Consider the following 16,366-nt stretch of genomic DNA (forward strand, 5'->3'; position numbering starts at 1 on the left):
AATTTTGTTTAATTTCACCCATATATAGACTGGCTCAGTGTTCATTTTGAAGTACTTGGAGGTCTCACCTGGGAGGGAATTCTGGGGGAGGAGGCTGCTCTTGATGTATTTGCTCTATATATAGAAGACCAAGATGGATAGGAAAGACGTAGATGAAAACTTCCTATTCATAGTTCTTCTAGGGCATTGCATTTTTGCCACTTCAGCCCTCCATTCCTCGTTGAGCAAAGAGAGAACATACCAGAATGATGGCCTTTGGATAGTAAATACAAAGTTTATACTATCATTTCTGAATGTTTATAAAATTATAGAGAACTTCTACATTATTATCCATCCATCAGGTTTCACTTCTGCTTCACTGGGGAGATTTTGTTTTTCCACATCTCTATTGGAGTATAATTGCTTTATAATGTTGTGTTAGTTTCTGCTGTACAATTAAGTGAACCAGCTATATGTATACATATATCCCCATATCCCCTCCCTCTTGCATCTCCCTCCCACCCTCCCTATCCCACCCCTCTAGGTGGTCGCAAAGCACTGAACTGATCTCCCTGTGCTATGTGGCTGCTTCCCACTAGCTATCTAATTTACATTTGGTAGTGTATATATGTCCATGCCACTCTCTCACTTCATCCAGCTTCCAGTTACCCCATGTGTCCTCAAGTTGGTTCTCTACATACATCTGTGACCTTATTCCTGTCCTGCCACTAGGTTCATCAATACCTCTTTTTTAGTTTCCATATATGTGCGTTAGCATACGGTATTTGTTTTTCTCTTTCTGACTTACTTCACTCTGTATGACAGACTCTAGGTCCATCCACCTCACTACAAACAACTCAATTTCTTTTTTTTTTTGGCTGAGTAATATTCCATAATATATATGTGCCACATCTTCTTTATCCATTCATCTGTAGATGGACACTTAGGTTGCTTCCATTTCCTGACTATTGTAAATAATGCTGCAGTGATCATTGTGGTACATGACTCTTTTGGAATTATGGTTTTCTCAGGGTATATGCCCAGTAGTGGAATTGCTGGGTCGTATGGTAGTTCTATTTTTAGTTTTTAAAGGAACCTCCATACTGTTCTCCATAGTGGCTGTATCAGTTTACATGCCCACCAACAGTGCAGGAGGCTTCCCCTGGGGAGATTTAATAATGCATGTATGTATACTTCAGTATAACACACAGCACCGACATATGTCTCCTCCATATATAGCAGATACCTGATAAATATTTATCAGTGATGACAACACTGTATGTGGTGTTTCCTTCTGAGAACTCAGAAGTCACAGTATTTCTCCAAATTTAAGTGGGAGATAGTTGGGTTGGTGAATCCTGGTTTGGTAATTTTTCTAAAAAGGAAATCAGCTCTGAATCTCAAAAATGGTTGTGAATAATCTAGAAAGGGGTATTCACTAGTGTATAATGAATCAGTAGATAGAATCTACTTTTTAGGGGATTTGATGTTCAAGAAACTCGGGCTGCCTAACATTCTACTTTAAACTCTGTTTGTCTATAGAATCGACTTGGAAACAGACTTCTTAATGACCATTTGGAATTTTTGCCAAGCGAAACTTGTTTTCTCCTCATATTCTTGCACAGTTTGATTCAATGCCAGTTCTTTTTAGTCACATAGCATCTATGTGTGATATTTCTATCATAACAACACATATCGTAGCTCTAGTTGATGATTTTGAGGTAAGCCTTATACTCTACTTTCTCTTTAATTTTTAATTTAATGATTCATAAGCAAGTGTGTTTGGGGCACAAAACAGTTTTCTTGGGCTGCATGAACTGCTATCTCAAGCAGAATTCTGTGGCAAGAAGCAATAAGGTCCAGTGATCAGACTGAATTGATAATTTTAAGAACAGCAGTGCAGTCTGCTTTTTCTACACATTTGAAATGCAACCCTTTGGTGCAGTGAGAAGCAAAATGTGCTTGTTCCTTGCATTTATATGGGAGTGATGGTCTTTTTCTGAGTGATCATGTAATTTTTTATACAAAACGAGGCCTTTCTGAAAGTGAGTAGATGAGCTATTAATATTTGTCAGGATAACAGGCATTAACTAGGACTACCCTGATCAACCAGGATGTTTGATCACTCTACCCATCCCTCTCCAATGTTATCAGAAGGTGGCTGCTGCCAACTGCCTTGCAGCTGGAGTTTAATATACCAGAAATGTGGAAGGATTTCGAGCCACTCATGGTCTACCTTTAGATGCTCAGAACATGAATGCGACCCAGAACTGAATAGAAGACCATTTTTTCACATCTTTCTTTTAATTAGAAAGCCTCAACTATTGAAGCTTTTCTCCTACTTTTTTTTCTAAACCTTTCTTCTCACCTTCTCTCATGAACTTTTACTATGCTGGAAAAGAATCCCTGTACCACACAGCTTGGACATGCTTTACATGCAGTATCTCATTTAATCCTCAAAGAAATCATAAGAAATAAAAACTTATATTTGGCCTGTTTTATAGCCAAGGAAGCTGAGGCTTAGCGTGTTTAAAGGAATTGTCTGAAATCTAATAGGAACTAGAGTTGTAACTGCACCCCAGGAAGTATTTAATGTGTGGTTGTTTACATGATATGGATCTTAAAATATCACTGGTGCCATCCTTTTGCTTCAAGATCGATTGATTAGAGAGGAATGATCAATAGAATTTTGGTTTTGTTTGTTTAATGGTGAACAGGACGTGTAAGTGGGGAGGAGAAAAGGGTGTCAGGTGGGAATCAAGTTACAAGGCGATAAGCCTGGAAGGATATTGGTGCCTAGAAGCAGAATGGGTTACTGAAATCCTATTAGTAATTAGAGGCAATTGTAATTAGACCTATTAGTAATTGAGACAGTTGAGATACAAGGGAAAGCCAGAGAGGTCATTTTTTATAAACGTACCATCAGAATTCTGCAGATTGGTGTTGGAATAACCTTTGTGCATTGCTGTTAGCTATGCATCCTGTATCTACTTTGCACATCCTCTTGCCTTTAGGAGAATCTCCAGCCTTGTCTTCCTGTCAGCTAGTGCTATGCTCACTGTGCTCTGCCATGCTCTACTTGCTCCCTAGTCTCACATTTCAAATCAATTGGAAATTTAGAGTTTCGGTTCTTTACTTCAAACCAGTGACTGAGTAACCCTGGTATCAGGGCTCAACACCCATGACTCTTCAATTCAGTGTAATGTGTTACAGCTTACCTGGCTGTGAATACCCAGAGGTACTCTTTATGCACCGTTTCCTCCACTTTAGCTACCATCTTTCTGGGAAAGACTTCACAGAGAATCTATAAATATCCCTCAATGATTGTAGTCCACTTATATATTTCCTTTATGAAATATGGCTCTTGATCTTTAAGTTGCCATCTTTTCTAAATGTTAACTTCGTTTGACTATAATTAATAACTTAAGTTTAATTATGCCTGATGACTTATTAATGATAAATATGCATAAATTGAATGTAGACTAGTTGTTTATTAGACGTAATCATGCTTGAGCGGCTGTTTATGTTTGTGAACAGGCACTTCAATTTATTATTATTTTTCATAATGAGGTTGAAAGCATCACTCACAAAGCCCTACAAACATTGCTTTTATTGATACTTGAAGCCTTCTGCCAACAGGGTACTGTTGAAGAATCGATTAGAAAAGAAAAGGTATCCCTTGGGAATAATAAATAAACTGCGATGTGAACTTCTACTTGGAATGCCCCTTTCTTTCTCTTCATCTTACTATAAAGTCTCTTTTATAGAAAAATCATGGGTTTTAATGTCTATTTAGCTGAGATTTTAATCCTAGGTAGGTGATTTTGTGGAAATTCTTTACCTCTTCTACCCTCTATTTTCATATCTGCAAAATGGGTATCGTGACAATAATAATGATAATAATAAAGACAACAAGAGTAATAATACCAACCTCATAAAGTGTTGTAATAATAAAATGAGAGAGTATATGCAAAATGCCTAGAAGTGGATCTGATATAGATTAAGGTGATAATTCCAGGAAATTTCTAATACTTTTTAGATACGTATGTAATACAAATGTTTTCCACCTGCAAAGCCAGGGTCTTTGCCTCTCTGTATTACTTCCCAGAAATCATTTTCTTCTTGTGTATTCAAAGGAAAGGGAGACATTGACATTGCTTCCTGAGAGCTTTTACTTGGCCTTTTGTTCATCCTCTCTTGTCTGCTTCAAACCATGATGTTGGGTGCTATCAAGGGCATCCACTTCCTTTCTCGCTAATTAATTCTCAGATTTCTGGAATGATTGTCCTACTTTGATACAAAACTGCTGCCCTCATGCTGGCTACAAAATACAGGTGTGAGAAGGGACTTACTTCCCTGGTGGTCCTAGTGGACTTCCCTAGTGGTTAAGAATCCACACTTCCAATTCGAGGGGCATGGGTTCAGTCCCTGGTTGGGGAACTACGATGCCACATGCCATGCAGTGCAGCCAAAAAATTAAAACAATACAGATGTGAGAAGACTATATTGGCTACTTCATCCCAAGTGTAGAGGCTGCGTGCCCTTGAGTTTCCTATGACACCTGCTAAACCCCGTCTGTTCTGTGCAACCAGCTCTGCCATAGGTTTGGTCATAATTTGAGGCACTTTACATCATAGGGAGGGGAAAAATCCCTTTAAAACTGAATGCTGGGAGATTTGAGAAGATGGCGGAAGAGTAAGACACGGAGATTACCTTCCTCCCCACAGATACATCAGAAATATATCTACACGTGGAACTGTTCCTATAGAACACCCACTAAACGCTGGCAGAAGACCTCAGACCTTCCAAAAGGCAAGAAACACCCCATGTACCTGGGTAGGGCAAAAGAAAAAAGAATAAACAGAGACAAAGAATAGGGATGGGACATGCACCAGTGGGAGGGAGCCGTGAAGGAGGAAAGATTCCCACACACTAGAAGCCCCTTCACGGGCGGAGACTGTGGGTGGCAGAGGGGGAAGCTCCAGAGCCGAGGAGGAGAGCGCAGCCACAGGGTGTAGAGGGCAAAGCGGAGAGATTCCCGCAGAGGAACAGTGCCGACCAGCACTCACCAGCCCAAGAGGCTTGTCTGGTCATCAGCTGGGGCGGGCGGGGGCCGGGAAGCTGAGGATCAGGCTTTGGAGGTCTGATCGCAGGGAGAGGACTGGGTTTGGCGGCGTGAACACAGCCTGAAGGGGTTACTGCGCCACGGCTACCCAGGAGGGAGTCCGGGAAAAACTCTGGAGCTGCCGAAGAGGCAAGAGACCTTTTCTTCCCTCTTTGCTTCCTGGGGCACAAGGAGAGGGGATTAAGTGCTCCGCTTAAAGGAGCTCCAGAGATGGGCGTGAGCCACGGCTATGAGGGCAGAACACAGAGACGGGCATGAGATGCTAAGGCTGCTGCTGCCACCACCAAGAACCCTGTGTGCGAGCACAGGTCACTCTCCACACCTCCCCTCCCGGGAGCCTGTGCAGCCCGCCACTGCCAGGGTCCCGGGATCCAGGGACAGCTTCCCCGGGAGAACGCATGGTGCGCCTCACGCTGGTGCAACGTCACACCAGCCTCTGCCACCGCAGGCTCACCCCGCACTCTGTGCCCCTCCCTCCCCCCGGCCTGAGCCAGAGCCCCTGAATCAGCTGCTCCTTTAACCCCGTCCTGTCTGAGGGAAGAGCAGACGCCCTCAGGGGACCTACATGCAGAGGCGGGGCCAAGTCCAAAGCTGAACCTCAGGAGCTGTGTGAACAAAAAAGAGAAAGGGAAATCCCTCCCAGCAGCCTCAGGAGCAGGGGATTAAAGCTCCACAATCAACTTGATGTGCCCTGCATCTGTAGAATACCTGAATAGGCAAGAAATCATCCCAAATTGAGGAGGTGGACTTTGGGAGCAAGATATATTATTTCTTCCCTTTCTCCTCTTTTTGTGTGTATGTGTATGCTTCTGTGTGAGATTTTGTGTGTACAGCATTGCTTCTTTCACCATTTGTCCTAGGGGTCTGTCTGTCCTTTTTTTTTTTTTTTTTAAATTTTTTTCTTAATAATTATTTTTGATTTTAATAGCTTTATTTTATTTTATCTTACTTTATATTATTTTACCTTCTTCCTTCCTTCCTTCCTTCCTTCCTTCCTTCTCTTCCTTCCTTCCTTCTCTTCCTTCCTTCCTTCTCTTCCTTCCTTCCTTCCTTCCTTCCTTCCTTCCTTCCTTCCTTCCTTCCTTCCTTCCTTCTCTTCCTTCCTTCCTTCCTTCCTTCCTTCCTTCCTTCCTTCCTTCCTTCCTTCCTTCCTTCCTTCCTTCCTTCCTTCTTTCTTTCTTTCTTTCTTTCTTTCTTTCTTTCTTTTTCTTTTTCAACCTTTTATTCTGAGCCGTGTGGATGAAAGGCTCTTGGTGCTCCAGCCAGGAGTCAGTGCTGTGCCTCTGAGGTGGGAGAGCCAAGTTCAGGGCACTGGTCCACAAGAGACCTCCCAGCTCCACATAATATCAAACGGCGAAAATCTCCCAGAGATCTCCATCTCAGCGCCAAGACCCAGCACCACTCAATGACCAGCAAGCTACAGTGCTGGACACCCTATGCCAAACAACTAGCAAGAGAGGAACACAACCTGATCCATTAGAAGAGACGTTGCCTAAAATCATAATAAGGCCACAGACACCCCAAAGCACACCACCAGACATGGACCTGACCACCAGAAAGACAAGATCCAGCCTCATCCACCAGAACACAGGCACTAGTCCCCTCCACCAGTAAGCCTACACAACCCACTGAGCCAATCTTAGCCACTGGGGACAGACACCAAAAACAACGGGAACTACGAACCTGCAGCCTGCGAAAAGGAGACCCCAAACACAGTAAGATAAGCAAAATAATAAGACAGAAAAACACACAGCAGATGAAGCAGCAAGGCAAAAACCCACCAGACCTAACAAATGAAGAGGAAATAGGCAGTCTACCTGAAAAAGAATTCAGAATAATGATAGTAAAGATGATCCAAAATCTTGGAAATAGAATAGACAAAATGCAAGAAACATTTAACAAGGACCTAGAAGAACTAAAGAAGAAATGAATAATGATGAACAACACAATAAATGAAATTTAAAATACTCTGGAAAGGGTCAATAGCAGAATAACTGAGGCAGAAGAATGGATAAGTGACCTGGAAGATAAAATAGTGGAAATAACTACTTCAGAGCAGAGTAATGAAAAAAGAATGAGAACTGAGGACAGTCTCAGAGACCTCTGGGACAACATTAAATGCACCAACATTTGAATTATAGTGGTCCCAGAAGAAGAACAGAAAAAGAAAGGGACTGAGAAAATATTTGAAGAGATTATAGTTGAAAGCTTCCTTAATATGGGAAAGGATATAAGCAAGTCCGCGAAGCACAGAGAGTCCCATACAGGATAAATCCAAGGAAAAACACACCAAAAAACATATTAATCAAAGTATCAAAAATTAAATACAGGGCTTCCCTGGTGGCGCACTGGTTGAGAGTCCGCCTGCCAATACAAGGGACACAGGTTTGTGCCCTGGTCTGGGAAGATCCCGCATGCCACGGAGTGGCTAGGCCCATGAGCCAAGGCTGCTGATCCTGTGTGTCCAGAGCCTGTGCTCCACAACTGGAGAGGCCACAACAGTGAGAGGGCCAGGTATTGAAAAAAAAAAAAAAAAAAAAAAAAAGAAAGAAAAAAAAGAAATACAAAGAAAACATATTAAAAGCAGCAAGGGAAAAACAACAAATAACACACAAGGGAATCCCCTTAAGGTTAACAGCTGATCTTTCAGCAGAAACTCTGCAAGCCTGAAGGGACTGGCAGGACATATTTAAGATGATGAAGGACAAAAACCTACAACCAGATTACACTACCCAGCAAGGATCTCATTCAGATTTGATGGAGAAATTAAAACTTTTACAGACAAGCAAAAGCTGAAAGAGTTCAGCACCACCAAACCAGCTTTACAACAAATGCTAAAGGAACTTCTCTAGGCAAGAAACACAAGAGGAGGTAAAGACCTACAATAACAAACCCAAAACAATTAAGAAAATGGGTATAGGAACATACATATTGATAATTACCTTAAATGTACATGGATTAAATGCTCCCACCAAAAGACACAGACTGGCTGAATGGATACAAAAACAAGACCTGTATATATGCTGTCTACAAGAGACCCACTTCAGACCTAGGGACACATACAGACTGAAAGTGAAGGGATGGAAAAAGATATTCCATGCAAATGGAAATCAGAAGAAAGCTGGAGTAGCAATTCTCATATCAGACAAAATAGACTTTAAAATAAAGACTATTACAGGAGACAAAGAAGGACACTACATAATGATCAAGGGATTGATCCATGAAGAAGATATAACTATTGTAAATATTTATGCACCCAACATAGGAGCACCTCAATACATAAGGCAAATACTAACAGCCAAAATATGGGAAATTGACAGTAACACAATCATAGTAGGGGCCTTTAACACCCCACTTGCACCAAGGACAGATCATCCAAAATGAAAATAAATCAGGAGACACAAGCTTTAAATGATACATTACAGAAGATGGACTTAATTGATATTTATAGGACATTCCATCCAAAAACAACAGAATACACATTTTTCTCAAGTGCTCATGGAACATTCTCCAGGATAGATCATATCTTGGGTCACAAATCTAGCCTTGGTAAATTTAAGAAAATTGAAATTGTATCAAGTATCTTTTCTGACCACAACACTATGAGACTAGATATCAATTACAGAAAAAGATCTGTAAAAAATACAAGCACGTGGAGGCTAAACAATACACTACTTAATAACGAAGTGATCACTGAACAAATCAAAGAGGAAATCAAAAAATACCTAGAAACAAATGACAATGGAGACATGATGACCCCAAACCTATGGCATGCAGCAAAAGCAGTTCTAAGGGAAGTTTATAGCAATACAATCCTACCTTAAGAAACAGGAGACATCTCAAATAAACAACCGAACCTTGCACCTAAAGCAATCAGAAAAACAAAAACAAAAAACACCCAAAGTTAGCAGAAGGAATGAAATCATAAAGAAATAAATGAAAGAGAGATGAAGGAAATGATAGCAAAGATCAGTAAAACTAAAAGCTTGTTCTTTGAGAAGATAAACAAAATTGATAAACCATTAGCCAGACTCATCAAGAAAAAAAGGGAGAAGACTCAAATCAATAGAATTAGAAATGAAAAAGGAGATGTAACAACGGACACTGGAGAAATAAAAAAGATTATTAGAGATGACTACAAGCAACTGTATGCCAATAAAATGGACAACCTGGAAGAAATGGACAAATTCTTAGAAATGCACAATGTGCCGAGACTGAACCAGGAAGAAACAGAAAATATGAACAGACCAATCACAAGCACTGAAATTGAAACTGTGATTAAAAATCTTCCAACAAACAAAAGCCCAGGACCAGATGGCTTCACAGGCGAATTCTATCAAACATTTAGAGAAGAGCTAACACCTATCCTTCTCAAACTCTTCTAAAAGATAGCAGAGGGAGGAACACTCCCAAACTCATTCTATGAGGCCACCATCACCCTGATACCAAAACCAGACAAAGACGTCACAAAGAAGGAAAACTACAGGCCAATATCACTGATGAACATAAATGCAAAAATCCTCAACAAAATACTAGCAAACAGAATCCAGCAGCAAATTAAAAGGATCATACACCATGATCAAGTGGGGTTTATTCCAGGAATGCAAGGAATCTTCAAAATACGCAAGTCAATCAATTTGATACACCATATTAACCAATTGAAGGAGAAAAACCATATGATCATCTCAATAGATGCAGAGAAAGCTTTTGACAAAAATCAATACTCATTTACGATAAAAACCTTGCAGAAAGTGGGCATAGAGGGAACTTTCCTCAACATAATAAAGGCCATATATGACAAACCCACAGCCAACATCATCCTCAATGATGAAAAACTGAAACCATTTCCACTAAGATCAGGACCAAGACAAGGTTGCCCACTTTCACCAAAATTATTCTACATAGTTTTGGAAGTTTTAGCCACAGCAATCAGAGAAGAAAAAGAAATAAAAGGAATCCAAATCGGAAAAGAAGAAGTAAAGCTGTCATTGTTTGCAGATGACATGATACTATACATAGAGAATCCCAGAGATGCTGCCAGAAAACTACTAGAGCTATTCAATGAATTTGGTGAAGTAGCAGGATACGAAATTAATGCACAGAAATCTCTGGCATTCTTACACACTAATGATGAAAAATCTGAGAGGGAAATTAAGAAAACACTCCCATTTACCACTGCAACAAAAAGAATAAAATATCTAGGAATAAACCTACCTTAGGTCATAAAAGACCTGTATGCAGACAATTATAAGACACTGATGAAAGAAATTAAAGATGATACAAATAGATGGAGAGATATACCATGTTCTTGGATTGGAAGAATCAACATTGTGAAAATGACTCTACTACCCAAAGCAATCTACAGATTCAATGCAATCCCTATCAAACTACCACTGGCATTTTTTACAGAACTAGAACAAAAAATTTCACAATTTGTATGGAAACACAAAAGACCCCGAATAGCCAAATCAATCTTGAGAACGAAAAATGGAGCTGGAGGAATCAGGCTCCCTGACTTCAGACTATACTACAAGGCTACAGTAATCAAGACAGTATGGTAGTGACACAAAAACAGAAATATAGATCAATGGAACAGGATAGAAAGCCCAGAGATAAACCCACGCACATATAGTTACCTTATCTTTGATAAAGGAGGCAAGAATATACAGTGGAGAAAAGACAGCCTCTTCAGTAAGTGGTGCTGGGAAACCTGGACAGGTACATGTAAAAGTATGAAATTGGAACACTCCCTAACACCACAGAAAAATAAACTCCAAATGGATTTAAGACCTAAATGTCAGGCCAGATACTGTCAAACTGTTAGAGGAAAACATAGGCAGAACACTCCTTGACATAATTCACAGCAAGATCCTTTTTGACCCACCTCCTAGAGAAATGGAAATAAAAACAAAAATAAACAAATGGGACCTAATGAAACTTAAAAGCTTTTGCACAGCAAAGGAAACCATAAACAAGACCAAAAGACAGCCCTCAAAATGGGAGAAAATATTTACAAATGAAACAACTGACAAAGGATTAATCTCCAAAATTTACAAGCAGCTCATGCAGCTCAATAACAAAAAAACAAACTACCCAATCCAAAAATGGGCAGAAGACCTAAATAGACATTTCTCCAAAGAAGATATACAGATTGCCAACAAAGACATGAAAGAACGCTCAACATCATTAATCATTAGATAAATGCAAATCAAAACTACAATGAGATATCATCTCACACCGGTCAGAATGGCCATCATCAAAAAATCTAGAAACAGAGCTTCCCTGGTGGCGCAGTGGTTGAGAATCTGCCTGTCGATTCAGGGTACATGGGTTCGTGCCCCAGTCCAGGAAGATCCCACATGCCGCAGAGCAGCTAGGCCCGTGAGCCATGGCCGCTGAGCCTGCACATCCGGAGCCTGTGCTCTGCAACTGGAGAGGCCACAACAGTGAGAGGCCCACGTACCACAAAAAAAAAAAAAAAAAAAAAAAATCTAGAAACAATAAATGCTGGTGTGGAGAAAAGCGAACCCTCTTGCACTATTGGTGGGGATGTAAATTGATACAGCCACTATGGAGAACAGTATGGAGGTTCCTTTAAAAACTACAGCTAGAACTACCATACGACCCAGAAATCCCACTACTGGGCATATACCCTGAGAAAACCATAATTCAAAAAGAGTCATGTACCAAAATGTTCATTGCATGTCTATGTACAATAGCCAGGACATGGAAGCAACCTAAGTGTCCACCGACAGATGAATGGATAAAGAAGATGTGGCACATATATACAATGGAATATTACTCAGCCATAAAAAGAAATGAAACTGAGTTATTTGTAGTGAGGTGGATGGACCTAGAGTCTGTCATACAGAGTGAAGTAAGTCAGAAAGAGAAAAACAAATACCGTATGCTAACACATATATATGGAATCTAAGAAAAAAATGGTCATGAAGACCCTAGGGGTAAGACAGAAATAGAGACACAGACCTACTAGAGAATGGACTTGAGGACACGGGGAGGGGTAATGGTAAGCTGTGACAAAGTGAGAGAGTGGCATGGACATATATACAGGACCAAACGTAAAATAGATAGGTAGTGGGAAGCAGCCTCATAGCACAGGGAGGTCAGCTCAGTGGTTTGTGACCACCTAGAGGGGTGGGATAGGGAGGGTGGGAGGGAGAGAGATGCAAGAGGGAAGAGATATCGGAACATATGTATATGTATAACTGATTCACTTTGTTATAAAGCAGAAACTAACACCATGTCAAGCAATTATATTCCAATAAAGATGTTAAAAACAAACAAACAAACAAAAACTGCTGAGTATGACTATTCTAATGTTCAAGGCAAAAAAAACACATACACGTCTACTTAGAAAGAGAAACTCTTAACACGTGTCTCTCAGATCCTGGTGGTTTTTCCCTTCATTAGGATCCTCCCTTGTTTGTCTCTCTCTCTTCAAAGACATAAATATTTCTTAATTTCTGTACAGTGCCAATCAGTTTTCTCTTAAAAAAAACCTGAGCTCAATTCTAAAAGTTTATTTTGCCAGTAGAACCCACCCTTCTCAGCCTTCACCTGAATATCTACAGGGCATGATAATCAATGCAGCTATTTTTCCCAAACTGTGAATTATTTGATCTGGGATTACACCATAAATTAGAATACCTCTATGTGTGATTGTTCACTGTGTGTGGTGTGTGTGTGTACGCGCCTGTGCATGCCCTGTGAAGGGAGAGGCATTGATCCATGCCCTCTCTCAATGTGGCGTAAAGTCAACCCTTTAATTTTTCCTATTATCTTCAATCTTTATTTCCGGTCTCTTAAGATAACACTTGGACCAAACACACACATACATACACACACAGACACACACAGACACACACACACATATTCATGTATACATCCTAAGGGTAAACAATAGTTATCAGAGTAAGTACAGTGTAATTGGAATTAATTGACAGTGGCAGAAGAGACTTTTTCTTTTTTCTAAAGGCACAATTATTTATCTGGGTTGTTCCCACCCAAATGAAGATAGATTGTATTAATATATTATTATACAGAACTGTTTTAATTATACTTTTTTTTTCTTCTTAAGCTTCTTTTTCCATACTCCTCATGGGCTTTAACTGCATTAAGAAGGGGCCAATTATACCATTCCTCTCTGTCAAATAGTAGCAACTCTCCTTTGACTTTATAAGCATGTCCTGGCAGGAAACAGGTGGCCCCCTCAAATAGGGTAACTGGGGAAAATTCAATGAAGGAACTGTTTACAAAGGAGTGGATAGGGTTAATGTAAACTGACAGTACCTGGCTAGGGAAAGTTGGGAGCCTGAAAGTTGATACAGGTAGGAGTAGTTAGAAGAACTCAGAGAAAGTAGCTACAGGAGAGCACCACTCTATAGGAACTGTGGCTTTGTGAGTTGATTCAGAGGATGAAATCTGGAGGAATAAATACCCTGATCTCTCTCTCTCTCTCTCTCTCTCTCTCTCTCTCTCTCTCTCTTTCTCTCTTTCTCCTTCTCCCTCCTTTTATCAACTTTTTTTCCTTCCAGTGTGTGCCCCAAATCACTTAGGGCCAAAACCAACCAGAAGCCAATGCACAAGGTGGCCACTAATACATACCTTCTATAGTCAGATCTCTCGGTACAAAGCAAGTTAAAGAAGAGCCAAAAACATGGAGTAGATGGAAAAGACCCCATGCATCTCCTTAACTCAGTTCAAGATCATGAAATGTACAAGTGTGTTGTCTCCCCTTTTCATAATGTCTTAAAGTGGTAGAAATGAATTTAAAAAGCCCCAGTTCCTTGTCAAAAACAAAAGGAGAGGACCACCAGTGGGTGAGAGATCTAAACTCATTTATGAACGATTCAGTGGACAAAGACTGAAGAGCAGAGAAACTGGCGATGCAGCACAGGAAGCCAGGACCTAACTTAGCAGGAAATGGGTGGCAATAGATGAGGAAGCTCGTCTACTCAGGAAGACTCTTTAGAACCCTGGTGGCTGATCTGATGGAGGATGGGAATGAGGAGTGGGATGGAAAAAAATACAGGTTATTTAAAGCCTTTAAATAACTGGGAGAGGCATAAAAATAGCGATACGATTATAAAAAATTGAAAGATGGTGCAGAGTAAATACTCATCAGTTATAACGGAAAATCAATGGATGATGTCTAAAGTTAATAAAATGAGAAACGATGACATGAACATATTATTTATAGATTTGGAGGTAACCACAGAAGAACTAAATACAGAAAGAGTTCAGAGTGTTCTGGGAGGAGGAGGAGGACAGGGAATGGGCTATAGGTCAGTTGCTTCTCACTATAGTAAGTCTTTTTGTGCTACAATTTTTTAGAAACCATGTGAATATATAATATTAATAAAAGCTCCATTTTTGTCCTTTTGTTTTGCTCCGCTTAGTATACTGGCTTTCTAGAAATTTTCTTCTTTATATGGTTATGTCCATTATCTGTCTTTTTTTTTTTTTTTTTTTGGTATGTCTCCTAGGTCCTTTTTTTTTTATTAATTTATTTTTATTTATTTTTGGCTGCGTTCGGTCTTTGTTGCTGTATGCGGGCTTTCTCTAGTTGCAGAGAGCAGGGGCTACTCTTCGTTGAGGTGCGCGGGCTTCTAATTGCGGTGGCTTCTTGTTGCGGAGCACAGGCTCTAGGCACGCGGGCTTCAGTAGTTGTGGCTCATGGGTTTAGTTGCTGCTTGGCATGTGGGATCTTCCCAGACCAGGGCTCGAACCTGTGTCCCCTAGGTGGATTCTTAACCACTGTGCCACCAGGGAAGTCCCCATTATCTGTCTTAAACCTAAAAATTTATTCAGTTTTCTCCTATGCTTCCCCTTCTCTCCATTCTTTATAACGCTCTCTGTGCTTCTCCCACACACACACACACACACACACACACACACACACACACACACACACACACACACACACCTTCCTCCTGAATGCAATTATGTGTCTTTCTCTGTAAAGTCCTTGCACCCTTATATCTTAGTGCCTTTTCTCAAACTGTTCCCTTGACCTGAAATGGCTTCAGGCTTTAAAATTTTTTTTTCTTTTTTAAATTGAAATATGGTTGTGTTAATTTCTGCTGTACAGCAAAGTGATTCAGTTGTACACATATATACATACTTTTTAAAAATATATATTCTTCTCCATATGGTTTATCACAGAATATTGAATATAGTTCCCTATGCTATACAGTAGGGCCTTGTTTATCCATTTTATATATAAGAGCTTACATCTGTTAATCCCAAACTCCCAATCCTTCCCTCTCCCCAGTTCCCCCATAGTAACCACAAATCTGTTCTCTATGTCTGTGAGTCTGTTTCTGTTTCATAAAAGTTCATTTGTGTCATATTTTATATTACACATAAAGTGATATCATACGGTATTTGTCTTTCTCTTTCTGAAAAAGAAATTTTTTTCTAGTTAGCCCTCAAGTGCCAGAATAAAATCCGCCTTCTCCAAGGAGCTGCCTTAGATTTCCAGAGTTAAAAATATTACATTTTCTTCTATACTCTTCCTGACACTGTACCACTGTCTGAAGCTTTTTACTCTACAAAGTCTCATAACTAGTTGCGTATCTATCTGCCCCCCCTTCTTTCTGTTTAATTGTAAGTTCAAGAATTTGTATCTGCATATCAAGTGCAATATCTTACACATGGTAATTGAAATAGCTGCTAAACAGCATCATTGATTTTGGTAGTTGCTGTTGACTAGAAGGCATCTAAAGATTATGAAATGAATGCCCTCACATGTTAAAGTGAACATCAGCTGTCTTTTTATCGAGGCGCCTGTTACCACTTCTGCAGCTCAGCAGAATCATCAGCAAGACATATGTCTATGTTTCGTTCTGTCATAATTTTAGTGCCTCTTCTCTAAATTCCAGTTATACCCATATTATCTCAGGTTATGAGGAATAAGAAATCAAATAAACTAATACCTATAAATAAATATGCTACTAATGTATTAATTTTAATAAGAGTATTTGCAGAGTAAAAAGTAGCCTAAAGAAGGAAGTGTCCCCGCTGAGGGAGTGAATCGCTAATAGTAAAATATTAGCCCCCTAAGCTGTTGTTTTGAGATTAAGGAGCATTTCTGGAGTTTCTCAGATTATGCCATAGAACTTTTATGCCAAACGTAATATAGATTCTGATTAATTTAAAATATATTAAGACAGTGGGAAACAGTCTTCGCATATTAGAACATACAGATTTGAAATTACAATTATTAAGTGTGACGTGTCT

The 16,366-nt window shown here is 39.9% G+C and overlaps 1 protein-coding gene across 1 annotated transcript in view; it reads left to right on the forward strand.

Moving 5' to 3' along the window:
* THSD7B (thrombospondin type 1 domain containing 7B) overlaps positions 1-16,366 on the forward strand; it is an 876,032-nt gene that overhangs the window by 502,630 nt on the left and 357,036 nt on the right. The gene's annotated exons all lie outside the window — the stretch shown is intronic.

This window comes from Kogia breviceps, chromosome 2 (assembly GCF_026419965.1).
Source record: "Kogia breviceps isolate mKogBre1 chromosome 2, mKogBre1 haplotype 1, whole genome shotgun sequence".
Taxonomy (NCBI): domain Eukaryota; kingdom Metazoa; phylum Chordata; class Mammalia; order Artiodactyla; family Physeteridae; genus Kogia; species Kogia breviceps.